Source organism: Triturus cristatus, chromosome 2_1, assembly GCF_964204655.1.
Source record: "Triturus cristatus chromosome 2_1, aTriCri1.1, whole genome shotgun sequence".
Lineage (NCBI taxonomy): Eukaryota > Metazoa > Chordata > Amphibia > Caudata > Salamandridae > Triturus > Triturus cristatus.
In genome coordinates, this window is record NC_140581.1 from 808,573,805 (window position 1) to 808,589,728 (window position 15,924).

The 15,924-nt window shown below is 44.1% G+C and overlaps 1 protein-coding gene across 2 annotated transcripts in view; it reads left to right on the forward strand.

Moving 5' to 3' along the window:
* CNTNAP4 (contactin associated protein family member 4) overlaps window positions 1-15,924 on the forward strand; it is a 1,754,782-nt gene that overhangs the window by 1,408,391 nt on the left and 330,467 nt on the right. The gene's annotated exons all lie outside the window — the stretch shown is intronic.

Below are 15,924 nucleotides of genomic sequence, written 5' to 3' on the forward strand. Positions count from 1 at the left end.
CTCTTGAATTTTTGAATTTCATGCAACTTATTGGTTGTGTAGGCTTGTATAGCTAGAAGTAAACCCACAAGGCACATGAAAGGCATTGTTTAATTGTTGCATGTTGATTTTAGTTAGAAACTCACCTATAAGATTGAGAATTTCCCTTTTTTAATTAATAGCGGCATGTTCTTCTTTCTAATGAATAGCCCTCTCTTGTTTTCTGTAGCTGTGACTGGTAGGAGCTTAGTTGACTTATTTGACATTGTCACCTTAATTGTCATTTCATTTATATAGCAGATTTTGAACTTGTCTGGTAGTAGAGTGGCCCTAAAGTGCTGTTCCTGCATCATTCAGTGCAAGCATGCACATGATCTTCCAAGGCAGATTCTAGATAGGATATTCAGTGAGATTGTTAGAACCCACCATCCAAATAGAATTAGTATGATACACTTGCCTGATAACCTGTGATCACCTTCTGGTAGTTTGGCACAGAGTAGTCAGGTTTATCCTCAGGGCTCAAGTATAAAGTGTTGGCATAGCACCCCCCCCCCACCACAACACACTGCATTTGCCACAACGCATGTATAAAAACACTTTTCTTTATATTACACACTCACACACACACTGAAATCAAAACGAGATACACATTGTATATGCAGTCTACAGTTATACGCAATTGTCAAACATCTCTACCGAAATCAAACTGAAACATGCATTGTATATACACTTCATAGTTATATGCAATTGTCAGACTTCCCCATTACAGAAAGGTCAAACAGAAGGTCAAACAGTCACTAGTCTTTGCCTATGCCTCATAACCCAGTCCGCTGTCTTGCAAGCAAATAATACACGTCGTCCCTGCTGGCGCCCTGTTTTGTTTAGATAGTTAGAACCACCTAACACGTAAAGAAACAGTGATTTCGTTTTGTCTATCAGATTAGATCTATAGGCACCCGGCGGCACCTGCACGAGTGTGGGATCACTATCTCCCCTGTAGGAAAACGGTTGTGATCCATGAAGCTGGTGCGCTCACCGTCTGGAGAAATGTTATCCCCTCAAATATAAGTGTAACCTGCCCTAGACCGCAGGCAGTCAGCTGCAGATTCTCACAAGGCACACAAAACCCCATCTGGTCTCATCTCGATGTTTTCCAAAACAAAATACCCTATTGAGTGGGTCCAGGAGGAGGGAGCCAACGACCTCAGATAGAGGCCATGATATCAGGCACTGTTGTCCTCTCAATCTGGAGGCCGAATACAGTCTCATCTTCTGGCTCAGGTTCCTCTGACACCCCTAGGACACCACATGTCCTAGAGCACAAGCAAGCACAGGTCACATTGGTTGCAAGCACGGGTCCCTCTAAATTTGTAAGCTTCCCCTGCACTGCTCAAACCTCTCATATTGCGTCACTCGAGATGGCTGCTGATCTTGGCGCACATCCTCCTCTTGCACAGCGAGATGATGGTGTATGTCAGGACATTCCTTGTTCCAACCACGATCACTTCCACCAGTCTCCACCACACCCGTTGCGCTCATTCCAATCTTGTGTAGACAGTGAGATCCTTTATGTCACTGGGATTTTGTGGACTGGAGGCGAGCTCACTGGCCCTCAGAGAGTACTTCAAGACCCAGGCCATGACAGTTGGCACTAGCTGCTGGCCAGCAACATCCAGGCAAAATCCACCAAGTGTTATTCCCCTTCTAGAAGCATGACAAGCTCCGAGCTACTAGAAGTCTGTGGATAGTCCTGTTGCAGTCTTTCCTACCCTAATGATTCCTCGTAACAATGTCCCAGTATTGATCCAGATTAGTATGGTCCCAAATTCAAAAGTGTTTCAAATTTCGGAGGCCGAAGTCCCAGTAGTTATAGAGGTTGGGAGCACACTGCCTCACAGTCCCAGCACAATTCACCCCTTTGCATTCTGGTAAATGCAGTACACAGTTCAAACTTAGCTGGAGTTTTTCACCAAAGTAGGTGCAGACATTGCTGTATATCTCTAGACACGTGTTTCTGGGTTGAGCCCGTCATCAGTAGAGAGCAGTAGTATTAGAAAGCAAAGAAAAATCATCTGGGGTTGCTGGAAATGCTGCCAAGTTTTTCTCAGGTCACAGTACCACTCACAGGCACACAGGTGCATCTCCAAAGCTCGTCAGCTTGCTGGCTCAAGGGAACCTTTTAAACAGAATGGAGGTTAGGAGCACACTGCCTCACAGTCCAAGCACAGTTTGCCCCTTTGCATCCTGGTGAATGCAGTACACAGTTCAAACTTACTTCAAAATTAGCTGGAGTTTTTCACCAAAGTTGGTGCAGACATTGTTGTATAGCTCTAGACACGTGTTTCTGGGTTGAGCCCGTCATCAGTAGAGAGCAGCAGTATTAAAGAGCAAAGAAAAATCATCTGGGGTTGCTGAAAATGCGGCCAAGTTTCTTTCAGGTCACAGTACCACTCACAGGCACACAGGTGCATCTCCAGAGCTCATCAGCTTGCTGGCTCAAGGGAGCCTTTTAAACAGAATGGAGGTTGGGAGCTCACTGCCTCACAGTCCCAGCACAGTTCGCTGTGCTGGGAGATGAAGCAGTGTGCTCCTCCCACTTTCTGTTTGAAAAGGCTCCCTTGAGCCATTGAGCTGACGAGCTTGTGGAGATGCACCTGTGCACTCTTGAGAGGTACTGAGACCTGAAAGGATTGTGGCTGCCTGCTCAGCAACCCCAGATTAAATTTGTCTTTATCTCTACTGATGACGGATGATATCCAGAAACACGTGTCTAGAGATTTACAGCACTAACCTGCACCAACTTTGGTGGAATAGTCCAGTAAACATTCAAGCAAGCATGTGCCATGAACTGCATTTACCATAATGCTAAGGGGCGAACTGTGCTGGGAGGTGAAGCAGTGTGCTCCCACCCCTTTCCCCAGTAGTTATACTTATTTATTTCTTGTGACTTGTATAGCGCACTATAACCCAGGGGTCTCTAAGCGCTTTGTTAGGATCAGCTACACAATAAAAAGATGCATCAAATTAAAAATTTAGCGGCCACCCCACGCTTGCTGGAAAAGCACAGTTTTTAATTGCTTGCGGAAGGGCTTTGATGATATGATCAGTTCAAAAGGCTGCCTTTGAAATACACAGGCCCTCTCTAAATTTTGTCCTGTCTGCCATCCTATCCAGGGAGGTTTGATCATAATCTTTAGTGGGGCCAAGACCCTGCCTCTTGGAATGCAGGTGCCAATTCCACCACAGGTAACCTCGTCCGAAAGGCACTTCTGGTTTAAAGGTCTGCAGTTTCCTGTGAGCTCCTCGTTTATGGCCCTCTATCAGGAATGCACAAATGTGGCTATTCCCCTAGCACCCTAGTGTGAATTAGGAGCCAGGCAGCCAGGCACACATGCACGTTGAAATGGCCACTTTTACAGTGACATTTCCATCACTGTAATGCCAAACAAGTCCAGTGCAAGAAGCAGGCCCCATCTTACCGAACACACCCTCTGGTGTCATTCACAACTCTTGCAGGTAACACATACACACTCCTACCCAACCTCTTCCCAACACCTCACTCTGTCACTAGGGAGAACTTCGATATAGCAAAAGACATGCAGAACCTTGGAACACAGCTCCGTAAATGCCAAGTCAAATAACAGTAACCCATGCACACAAGACCCACCACGGCAACCTGTGGCCGTATCGATAACCTACCTCTGTGGATGGCACAGCCAGCGCGGCAGGCCCATGGAGGCACATTTGAGCTACATACCCCTGGCATAGGTCTTACCCAATGACAAGTGACTCACAGGTAACTTGAATCAGCCAATCGTATATAAACTGCCCACAGTATGTACATGATCAGTTCAGCGCAAAATAAGGTCATAATATGAGGTCGGCAGCAGAAAGGTTTAGGGGAGGCCATGCCAACAAGGGTCCGGTCTATCTTAGATTATTTAGACAAATGCTAAAATGAAGGAAATGGGATGGGTAGGTGGTCATAAAGTGCTTTTACTGCATCATTTAGGGAAAGCTTCCCACTAGGTGAAGTCAATGATGTTAGTGGGATGATGTGATGAGGAGGCTGCATTGAGCATGCAGTCTACTAGAGTAAGACCTTTAACAAGATGATAATGTTAATCCTGATGGACTTATTTATGAGTCGCTGTACTTAGCATTTGGATGGCTGCTCAATAAGATTGAGCCAATGGGTGCTAAAACACTTGAGTGGGAAGTTGTGGAGCACTGTTCCATTCTATTTAAACTCTTATTGCAAAACCTATGACTCCTGATTGTAGACCACCCGTATTTCTCAAGTTCTTGCATCCTAGCGTAATGAATGTGATACCTGTATTTACCATTATTACATATTGCTAGTTTTCTTAGCTAGGTTTGAAAATAGAGGACAAATAAGGTCGTTTTTTTCTGTGTTTGAGTTTTCTTCTCTGTTAAAAATTTAACATCGGACAAAGCAATGGTAATGGAGGGAGACAGAGAAAGTTAATAGTGATTGGAACAAAGTGGGAATATGAGCCCTAGATAGAGGTGACCAGGGTGAAAAATAACACATCATATGCCTGTTGAGATGTCTAATGGGTATTATAACTACTACATGAATGTTTATGACAAAGAAATCAGGATTGAGATACCTCTAGCAATTAAAACCAAGTCTTACATTTTTGGGTGGATTTGATCATAGTGAAGAGGTCCCACTACATGACATGATGCTGCACTTTAAATATGCATTCAGGTCTCCAATTGGTATGTGAATCCTGGTGTCCTGATTACCTTCCTCAGTAAGAAGGTGCTTTTACAATTAACCAGACTTTACACTGCTCCACCATTTTCTATCTTGAAAGAAATCAAAATTAACAATGAGGTTCAGAACTAAAAGCTGGATGATTCACATTGTGGGCCTTATTTACAATTTGGTGCACAGTGGACCCATCACAGATGTGGTGGATGACCTGGCTCCTGTACTCCAAGCACATTATAGTTAATAGCACTCTAAATACATCACATTACACACACTTTGACACAGTACTCTATCATCCCAAAATCTAAATAAGACCCATGGGCCTGATTTACGAAAACCAAATACACAGATTCATAAATTGTGACTCATACCGAATCCCAAATCAGGAAATGCTAGAGGTCATTTATGTCCCTTTATACTAGGTACATTGTGATTCATGCCAATTTCGGATTTTTAAATACCAAATAGCAAAATATGATTTAGTGTGAAATGCAATTTGTGAATCTTGCAAGTGCAGCGCGTGCCAACCACACCCTGTTAAGGAATAATATTTGATTGTCTGATAAAACATTGAAGCTAAAAGTATTACATGGACAGAATATTGTGTCAAACATAGCGAGGACCAAAATATCGAGAAGGTAAGTGCAAATTGGTAAGTATAGATTTACTATTCTTAACTCCACATCTACATGCCTTGAAAAAAATATATATATGTATTGTCGAGGTACATATATGTGGAGTTAAGCATAGTAAAACTTTGCTTGCCCATAGAAATTTACCTTCACAATATTTTTGTCCTCAATATTGATGACACAATATTTTGTCCACACAATATTTTTAACTTGATATTTTGTCCAAACACCATAATATTTATTTGGAGCAGCAGAGCTCTGACTGAGTTTGTCTCCCTACCTAGGTATATCTGTAATCAGGATGTCCAAACAGGAGCAACAGGAGGATGTCACAATGAAATCAAAAATGTACATAATTAACATTTCCTTTTTTGGGACAATTTTGTGTATTTATCATACACTAACATAGATGCAACAGAGAAGTGGCACCATATCACAAAAGTAAGAAAAACAATCTGCAATGTCAAAATATCAGTATGTCAGAAGCGATGCAAACAAACTCAATGACTGAGGAAAGATGAAAGGAGTGCAAACCTATGGATAGTATATGGAATCTCAACCTTTTTGACCACAGCCTCTAAATCCACCCAGCCCAAATTTGTCTTAAATGTTTCCTTGCAGGATCCCACTTGACATGGGACAGATCTATACTGCAAAAATCCAAGAACTGCTTAAACCAGTAATAGCCAATGGAGGGTGCTGGTCAAGCCAAAAACGTGCAACCAGAATCCTAGTCGTCAGAATCATAAAGAAAATAGTACGTTTCAACTTCAAGGGTACTTTATACGATGTACCAAAATGATCTACTGAAGGGTTGGGTAAATACAACTTAGAGGAACCCTACAAATCTCCTCACAGACCCCCTGCCAATATTGATGCAACACACCCTACATTGTTCAATGGCCCTGAATCTTTAACTTGCTTGTTAAAAAGTCTTTCCTCTGCATATACTTAAAAACAAACCTGTGCTTGGAACCACAAATTGTGTAACTATATTAGAAAAGGATAAGACCTGATGCCCTGCCAATTACAAGCACGATCTTGTCTACCACATGAAAATCATTAGAAAAAGAAGAAACATCTGGGTTAAACCATAAAGATGTATAACAAGTGAGAGGGGCAATTGAAAATGTAACCCTTAAACTTCACCACTCTTGGTAAAACACCCAGAGGGTCTTAAACTGAGTACGCTTGAAGTAAGAAGGGTTGTGAAAACGTACCCTGGGTCCAACTTCAAAACACATAATCTGCAAGTACCAGGACTTATGATATGTCATTACTTAAGACATGTGCTCCAAGATAGCAGACCAATATTAGTATTTTAAACTAGGAAGCAACAACCCATTTTTATCTTTCGGTAGTTATAAAATCCATATTTTTTGCAGCGAGAACTTTTATATTGCCAAATGATCTGGGCCCAAGACCTTTCAACCCAAGAGAGGAGAGGTTTTGAATATAATCAATCATAGGCATTTGTATAGCGCACTGCTCACCCGGAGGGTCTCAAGGCGCGGGGGGGGGGGGGGGGGGGGGGGAACGCTACTGCTCGAACAGCCAGGTCTTGAGTTGCTTCCTCAAGGCGAGATGGTCTTGCATTGTCTGGAGGTGGATGGGGAGGGAGTTCCATGTCTTGGCTGCCAGGTAGGAGAAGGATCTTCCTCCGGCGGTGGCTCTGCGGATGCGGGGGACGGTGGCGAGAGCGAGGCTGGCGGAGCGGAGCTGGCGGGTGGGCTTGTGGAAGGTCAGGCGGCTGTTGAGGAACTTGGGGCCCAGGTCGTGGAGGGCCTTGTGTGCATGGGTGAGGAGTCGGAACGTGATTCTTTTGTTGACGGGGAGCCAGTGCAGGTTTCTCAGGTGTCCGGAGATGTGGCTGTGTCGGGGGATGTCCAGGATGAGTCGTGCTGAGGCGTTCTGGATCCGTTGGAGTTCCTTCTGGAGTTTGGCGGCGGTGCCGGCGTAGAGGGCGTTCCCGTAGTCCAGCCGACTGGTGACGAGGGCCTGGGTGACCTTCTTCCTGGTCTCGGTGGGGATCCACCGGAAGATCTTTCGAAGCATGCGCAGGGTGTTGAAGCATGAAGACGAGATGGCGTTGACTTGTCTGGTCATCGAGAGGCAGGAGTCCAGGATGAAGCCTAGGTTGCGTGCGTGGTCCGTTGGCTTGGGGGTGGCTCCCAGGGCGGGGGGCCACCAGGAGTCGTCCGAGGCAGAGGGTGATGATCCCAGGATGAGGACCTCCATCTTGTCTGAGTTCAGTTTCAGGCGGCTGTTCTTCATCCATTCGGCGACGTCTTTCATCCCTTCGTGTAGGCTGGCTCTGGCGGCGTCCGGGTCGATGGTGAGTGAGAGGATCAGCTGGGTGTCGTCGGCGTAGGTGATGATCTTGAGGTTGTGTTGACGTGCGATGGTTGCGAGGGGGCTCATGTAGACGTTGAAGAGGGTGGGGCTGAGCGATGAATATAAAGGAATGGCTCTAAATAAATACATGAATTTTGAGAGAATAACTATTTTGATCAGGTTACAACTTTCCGTATCACCTACTGGTAGCCTGTTCCATTGTTCAAACAGGCGCCTAGATTTCTCCAAAATCGGTTTGTAGTTCAATGACTCTATATCCTTGACCATCAGAGAGAGCCAAACCAGATTCTGTTTCTACATATGTCTTATCACGTTCTGGGTTAAGCTTGTTAGAAAGAATTTGTATCTTCAATCTATTGAGCATTTATCCAGAGAGTGCCTCAAATATCTGAGCTTCATGCTCAATTACTACCATGGACACATATGGATCAGATGTGAACCCTGCTACGTTATCTACATATGCAGCTCCATTTTACGTTGCAGCATTCATCTTCAGGGGATCCAATTGCCCTGAGTTTTCTAAATGGTGCAAAATAGTTCAAGATATAGTGCAAATAGTAAAGGGGACAAAGGACATCCCGGGCATGTTTCCCTCTTTATTTCTAAAATCCCAGAGATAAGGCCACTACTGACTACCCGCGTTGACAAGTTGTGATACAAATTAACATTTCCACAGATACTAAAAGTGGAAAACACAGCCACCATACCACATCTACATTAGTTGAGCAGTTAGCAGCTATTGCAGCTTCTGCAGAAGCTACACCCCAAACAATTCCATCAGTACCTATACTGCTTTGAGAATGAAAGCCTGTAAGACTTATTGTTAAGTCTAGTAGTCTATGCTCAAAATCCAAAAAAGCAGCACATGGCAACATTAAAATTGACTTAAAGGGTTGCCCAGATTAGAATAAGCCATTTCAGAGGACAATGAAGTCATTAGATCAGGCTTTGATGCCTTAACTATAGATATTAAAGATCTATCCACACTCGGCATCCCACAGGCACGAACATTGCCATAAGAACACTTGACAGCAAAAATGTGGATGTTCTATGGAACGGTTTGCTGCATGGACCTAAGCTATGTGTAGGAGAACAGCTAGACTGCAGATGAGTACACCATAGTTGGGATGTCACAAAGAGTCTTGCACAAATTAGAATTATGCTAGAAACGTGAATACATCTAATAACCACCAAGGTCTGTTGGGGAAACTGTGGATGTCTCAACTGTGAGCAGTTTTTCAGTTTGTGAGCAAAGTACATCAATGATTACTAGAAGCCATATTCCTCCTAGGATTCCTAACTTTACTACTTCTAAATGCTCTTTGTGAATACAGAAAGTCGTAAAGTGTAATTTTAAGACCAAAACTTACCTTTAACTGAGACAAAATCCTAACTTTACGACTTTCGGTATTCACAAAGGGCATTTAGGAGTCATAAAGTTAGCATTCCTAACTTTACTACTCCTAAATGCCCTTTGTGATTACTGAAAGTCATAAAGTTAGTATTTTGTCTCAGATTACTTTTGTGAATCGAGTCCATACTTTCCTTTACCAAGGCTCACAGTTTGAAGCACTCATTGCTTTTCTTAAAATTATTCAAGAGATTATTGCATTTAAAAGATTAACAGTGAGCGCATCACAGCCTTTTGAGATAACCGCATTGAAACATTTCAAGAACGCTATTATTGTGGGAGCTGCTGTCCTCTGTATTTTTTACTATCTGTACATGACTGTAGACTAATAGAAAATTGTAAAATCAGCCAAGCTTTTCCCAAGTAAATGAGAGGCAACATCAATTGAATATGGGACATATTTACATCTCTTTGGAAGAAAATATTTCCTTAGGAGCACATTTACTAATTGATAGCGCAACACTGCGTAACAACCAACATTGCTATTTTGCCTTGTGCAAGGAGGAGAGAGAATTGCAGAGCCACAACTACTTAGATATGAAGCTACTGCTCTCTTCGCCAGTGCTAGTGCTCAATTTGGCTGTCTTGCACCACATACACAACGTTGTACCAAAGTTCAAAGCTGTCTGCATGATGTCTAGCATAGTTTTGTACTAGAAAGAAGCCCTTTCTAGTGTAAAATATTATGCCTAAACAGTTTACAACATTTCACAGATTGGCGTGTGCTATACAGTGCAGCTCACCTACAATGTTTGAAAAGTTAGGCGAAATTTAAAGATTTTCCCAACTTACCCCATGCCCCAAGTGGAGGTTATTTTTTGTCACAAAGCCGTGCCTACCATTGTTTTATAAAACTTTATTTTCATTTTGTAAGACAACCAGACAGCGTAGCAGGACCAAACAATCACTGGACATGCTAGCATGTCCAAACAATCACTGGTGAGATTCAAAAGTCACAAGTGTATATAATAATAGAGGTGCACAGCTAGCACTGCATGAATCAAGGCAGAACAGGCAGCTTAAGGGACAACGCACAGTGTAAAAATAGAAAAGTTCCATTACAGGCTTTGAAACTGCAGCTTTACCATTAACGCAGGAAAGCCCAGCTAGACAACCTTACTGCCATCATCGCAGCTCAGTATCACAAGCAGCAACCAACCCCCACACTCAAGGCAGTATCATACACCACGTCAGTCGCCATGGCACACACCCTTGGCTTAAGGTAGTTCACTCAACCTAACATTTAGGTTTTCACTTCTCCCTCATCCATGTCTGTGTCATCATCAGCCCCAGTATGCATGAAAAATGCCTGGTAGGGTCCCTAATTATCCCTCGAGTGGTTACAGATAGGCATGAGGTCATGATAAGCATCAGATTGAGTATTGCAGTAGGTCATATCAGAGTGCCAGTCCTGTAAAGCTGGGAGAGGACCCTCATCCAGCACATCGATATCTCGTGCCATGCTAGCAATAGCCACAAAGCAACAAGGCGCTTGCAGGATTTCCGGATGTCTCTATCATAGCCCAGCGATGCCAACAGAGGGGTAAACGCAATGGCCTCATCCGTAATCTCACGCAGAGCCCCCACAACCGCGAGCCAAAAGCGTTGCACGCCCAGGCAGAGCCAAGACACATGCACAAAGCCAGGATAGTCAGATCTGCATCGTGGACAGGAGGAATTGTTGTGCAGACCATATGGAAAGAGCCAAGTCGGTGTGTAATAGACTCAGTTGAGACTTTTAAAATGGGTTTTCAGAGAACCAGTACGGACTACAGAGCGTCATTAAAACCGTAATTTGTCGCTGATTGCCAATTCTTAGTCTTACTGCCAGTCGAGTCTAGCCCGTTGAGCACCAGGCTGTAGGGACTCCTGGGAGCATGTATATCATTTATCAATCATGCGCTGCTAGATTGTTGCCTGCAATTAATAAGTTAGGGCAGGCAGGACTCCGTAAAGGAAATGCAGCTTGCTGGAGTTTTGGGTTTTCTCCCGGGATTTCACATCAGCACAGTATCATATTCCTCACCAGACTGTTTATTAATAGCTTCTGCAAGGGAGGGTAGATTAAAGTTGCTGCATGGATATTGGAGAGTGTATAGATGCAACAACATAACATCATTAAGGCACATGTGGCACTTAAAAAAGTACGAATCATCTTACATGTGTCTTGTTCCAAGGGCAATGTCTGGTGGGTGGACATGTTGCTTGAGGAAGGGCGGCCAGGGAAGATGATAGCGTAGGTAGGTACATGATGATGTCGAGGGCCCACCTCAGGTGGCCAGGGTGTTGGTGAAGATTGTCAGGACCACCAGCAGCTATGAGAGCGGTGGCAATATATCCATGAGGTAAAGGGCTAAATGAAAGGGTAAAATAATGAAAACTAAACATTGCAGGGGGATGCGAGGGAGCAGAGCTGTACATGGTAACAGTGAAATGTGGGATATATGGGCACATAGCCTTTACATCCTGTAGTGCCTGGGAGGAAAGGTGGTGGAGCAGCACTAAGGAGTGGCAGGCAGCACGGCATACTTCGAGAATAGTAATATAGTTGTTCCTGGTGGACGTACACTTTCACATAGCATGAGTACTCTGATACCCCTAGCAACATCCTTAATCAACAGTTTGTCATTGATATCTAATCCACGTAAAATAATGAGCACTGCAGGTTGCTAAATCTGGACATAAAATCAGACAATTTATCAAGACTAAAATCTATGGAGGGGGGATGGCTACGGAGGACCACGCCTCCGCGTAGCCACTGGTGACCCGCTGCCCTACCCACTCACAGTAATGGCGGCATATACCTGGCTGGTTTTGGTGTGCTTGATGTCTAACTGATGTGGTGATTTTCTGGAGTTTTTTCTGAAGGAAGATCCGAAGGCGCGACAGGGCACAGGGGAGACAGGGAGTCTCCCTCTCTTGTGTAGGCTGCGGAGTGCATGGCGGTTTCAGAGACTCGGAGAGCGATCGGGAGGCACCCGCTCGACTCAAAAAACGGCGGAGAGGCTCTCACGCGTCCAGCTGATGCAGCGCATCTCTGTGTCATGGCAGTGAACTGCCGGCATTTGTTGCTGTGGTTTGTTGTGTTCTGCCCATCGGAGGGCGGCGAGAGTGCTGTGCGGTGCTGGGGGGTGACGGCAGCTACGTGGATCGGCTGGATTGAGACGGAAGGATAAACACCCTCTTGGAAGGAATATCCTCCTGGAAGGTGAAATAATTCAGGTACGGAGTAATCGGGGGCAAATTCGGGACTAAGCGGAGCAAGAGCCGGAGGGGGTGTAATAAAACACAGAAAGGCACAAATCAGCCACGCGAGGGAAAATAAAAAAAAAGGGGGAGAGAAAAAATCCACAAAAAAAAGGGGAAGACATAGAGTCATAGAGAATAAGAAGGGAAAGAAAATGGGTAAACCTCAGAAGAATGTGAATGCTGTCAACAAAGTAGATTCTGTGGCTCGCCTCAAGGCAAAAAAAGCTGCACGCCGGGCCAATAAGGAAAATAACTCTAGCTCCCCAGGTCTTGACAGCACCCTCGAAAGCTCGGAGGAGGAGTTGCCCCCCACCACTGTCTCTCCACAACATGAGGAACAGGGAGATCTAGTGATTGATCAGGCAAATGCTTCACTAGAATCGATAGAAGTTACTGCTGTATCGACCAAGGCTCAACAGGTCAACCCGGTATTGGATGGCCTAAAGAAAGGTTTAAGAGAAGTGAAGGAATTTTTATTGTTTGTAAAGAAAACTACCCCAAAACCTCCACAACCTTCCACTTTAAGCCCAAGTTCAACTTCAAAAACATCTAAAGCCGTATCGTCGGGTCCTGGATTGGTATTTCCGGTATAACTATCAGACCCGGTACTAGACCCAGCTCCCAAAGAGCAGGAAATACTCCAACAAAATTTTATATCTGATCATTTGGGAGCCCAGATGTTACAGCAAGGTCTAACTCAAGCACAAGACCCAGTGGCAACCCCGGCATCACTAACATCACTAACATCCTTGAGCTCAGGGGAAAAGACTTTATCCAGCCCAAATCCATCCCAGGTTCAAGATGCAATGGATGAAGCTAGAATGACAGTGATTGATACCTCTTTGAATTTGATACCACCACAAATGAAACTCCAGTTGCAATCCCAATCCCAACTTCAACCGGGATCTCAAGGGCAAGTACTGCCAGAAGCTACATTGGCTCAGGTAGCTTCTAAGGCCGGAAGTACGAGACTCGTTACTGAAGATCTGAAAAGTAACTCCAGCCAAAATATGGGGTCCATGGGTGTCTATCAACTAGATATTAGAGAAATGCTTAATCTAATATTAGAAGAGGTCCGTGAAATGAAAAAAATGCAGCAATTGGAAATCACTGCTTTGCATCTAAGACTGGGGAAAATTGAAGAAGCAATGACATGTTTTCCCATCAGACTTCAGGAGGCAGAAGCCAGAATTTCTGTATTGGAGGATCAAATGAATATGGTTATGGGGGAGGCAAAAGAGGCGCTGAAAAACAAAAGCTACCTGGAGAACAAATTGGAGGAGCTCGAAAACCATTCTTGGAGGTCCAACCTTTGGATTGTTGGGGTTCCCGAGGGCATCAAAGGCTCCCAAACCCTCCAATGGGTCAACTCATTTAACAAACAGAGTGTTCTTCCGGAGTTTGAGGGTGATCTCACCATTACAAGAGCCCATCGAGTCTCAACACAACCTTTCCCCAATTCCACGATACCAAGAACTATCTTACTGAATTTCACAGACTTTCGTATCAAGGAAAGAATCCTGACAAGAGCGATCCAGCAGAGACAGATTCTAGTAAATGAGACTACCAAGCGTTGAATACATGACTGCCGCTGCTGCCTGAACAAGAAAATAATTTGTTAAGAATATCCATCTGTTTAATGCCTATGGCGCCCAAGCATCAATTGCGCAACAGTCAAAATTGAGAGTTTTAGTTAAAGGGAAGTTTTTCATGTTTTCTGATTTAGAAGCCCAGGCACTATTAAAAGAGTTTTCGTCAGGGTCTAGTGCCTAAACATTGATATACATATAGATCTACTATATGGTAACGAAAAGGGCTTCCCTTTCTTCAATATAAGGTGTGTTCGCTAGCCAGCCATTTTTGGATTGCTCTAAAGGTATTGTTGGGGGTACTGGGGTCAGCGGGGTCACTCAGGGTGTAACTTCAAGACACCCATGAGGGTAGACGGGAGGGGTGAAATGTGGTCAGCGTGGTTGGAAGGGGTTCTGCCACATTTCAGGGGGTGGGTTTTCTTCCTTGGGTTAGGAAGGGCGGGGGGGACAGGGTTCATTGCAGAAAAAAAGAGCACGAGCAAAAGATACAGTTGGTACAGAGACCGCAAAAGTTGAAGTTTTGGTAGGGAGTGGGCCAGGAGCCTACTCCAAAAATAGAATTAATCATAGAAACCAGTAAATGTAAGATCCTATCAGTTAACGCAAATGGAATGTTAAATAAAAAAAAGTATGGCGCTCTTATTAGATGGCTAACATCACTAAATCCCCAAGTTTTGTTTGTTCAGGACACACATTTGAAATCTAACTCTCCCAAACTATTTATACCGAAGGCTTTTTCAAAAGTTTTTTGGCCTCTTCAGGCCTAGCGGTGCGAGGAGTAGCAATTTACTTCTCAGGCAAACTTCCCTGGGAATTTTTACAAGTGCAAAGGGACATATATGGGAGATGGATCTGGGTGGTAACTAGGCTACAGGGGAAAGTGTTGAACTTTATAAAATACTATGGCCCTGTTTCTGATGATATCGTACCTCTGGTCCAAATTAATGATTTATTGATAGGAGCCCCCCAGGTGATTATCGGAGGGGACTTCAATTTTATATAGGACACAAGGAAAGACACTTCCAACAGGAACAAAAAAACAACTAAAACCAAATACAAAAAAATTAGTTGAAGTCATCAGACAAGAATACCAACTGGTGGATCCATGGTGGTAAATCAATCCAGATAAGGAATTCTATACCTGCTATTCGCACCGTTTTCGGACGACATCATGAATTGGTTTTTTTCTTATCTCCAGATCCCTCCGTCAGGGTAGAAATGGTTCTCGGGGGAGGAAGTAGGGAGCGGCCCAGGTGGCAGCTCGACCATCTCCTTTTGCAGGATGAGGACTGGGTAGAAAGGTTTAGAGAGTGGATCTCAGAATATTTTCAGATCAATGAGAATACCGCAGCACCCTTCTCAGTGTGGGAAGGGTTCAAGGCGGTAGCCCGCGGGCAAATAATAGACTTTACGGCCACCCAGTCCAATATGCGGAGGACTAAGATCGCTAAATTGCAAGCAGAGATGGATCAGGAATACGCTCTTCAACTCCAGCTTCTCCCAAATCAATATGAGCAGGCTAGATAGCACTGAGGGACTTTTTCATTTTAGAGGAGGTCTGTAATTCACAAAATTTCCAACAAAGAGTCTATGAAGAAAGCCAGTTAATTGGCAAATTCTTGGCAAACTCCAGAAGAAAAAAACAAGAATCAGCTATAATTTCTAAAGTGTTAGACCCCCGGACGGGTCGAGAAGTGGTTAATGGCAGCGATATCCCACAGATCTTTGTGGATCATTTTTGCCAGCTCTATTCTACTGAATATTCAGTGGAGGAGGAGACGATCCAAGAATATTTTATAAATGTGAATGTTCCTAAACGGTCAGATAATCGGGTCAATGAACTGGGTTCAGATGTGGAAACTGCAGAGATTGCGGCAGCCATAAAAACAAAAGCTGGGGCAAAAGCTTGTGGGCAAGATGGCGTCCCTATTAAGTTTTATAAAATCTTTTTAAAAGAACTAGTTA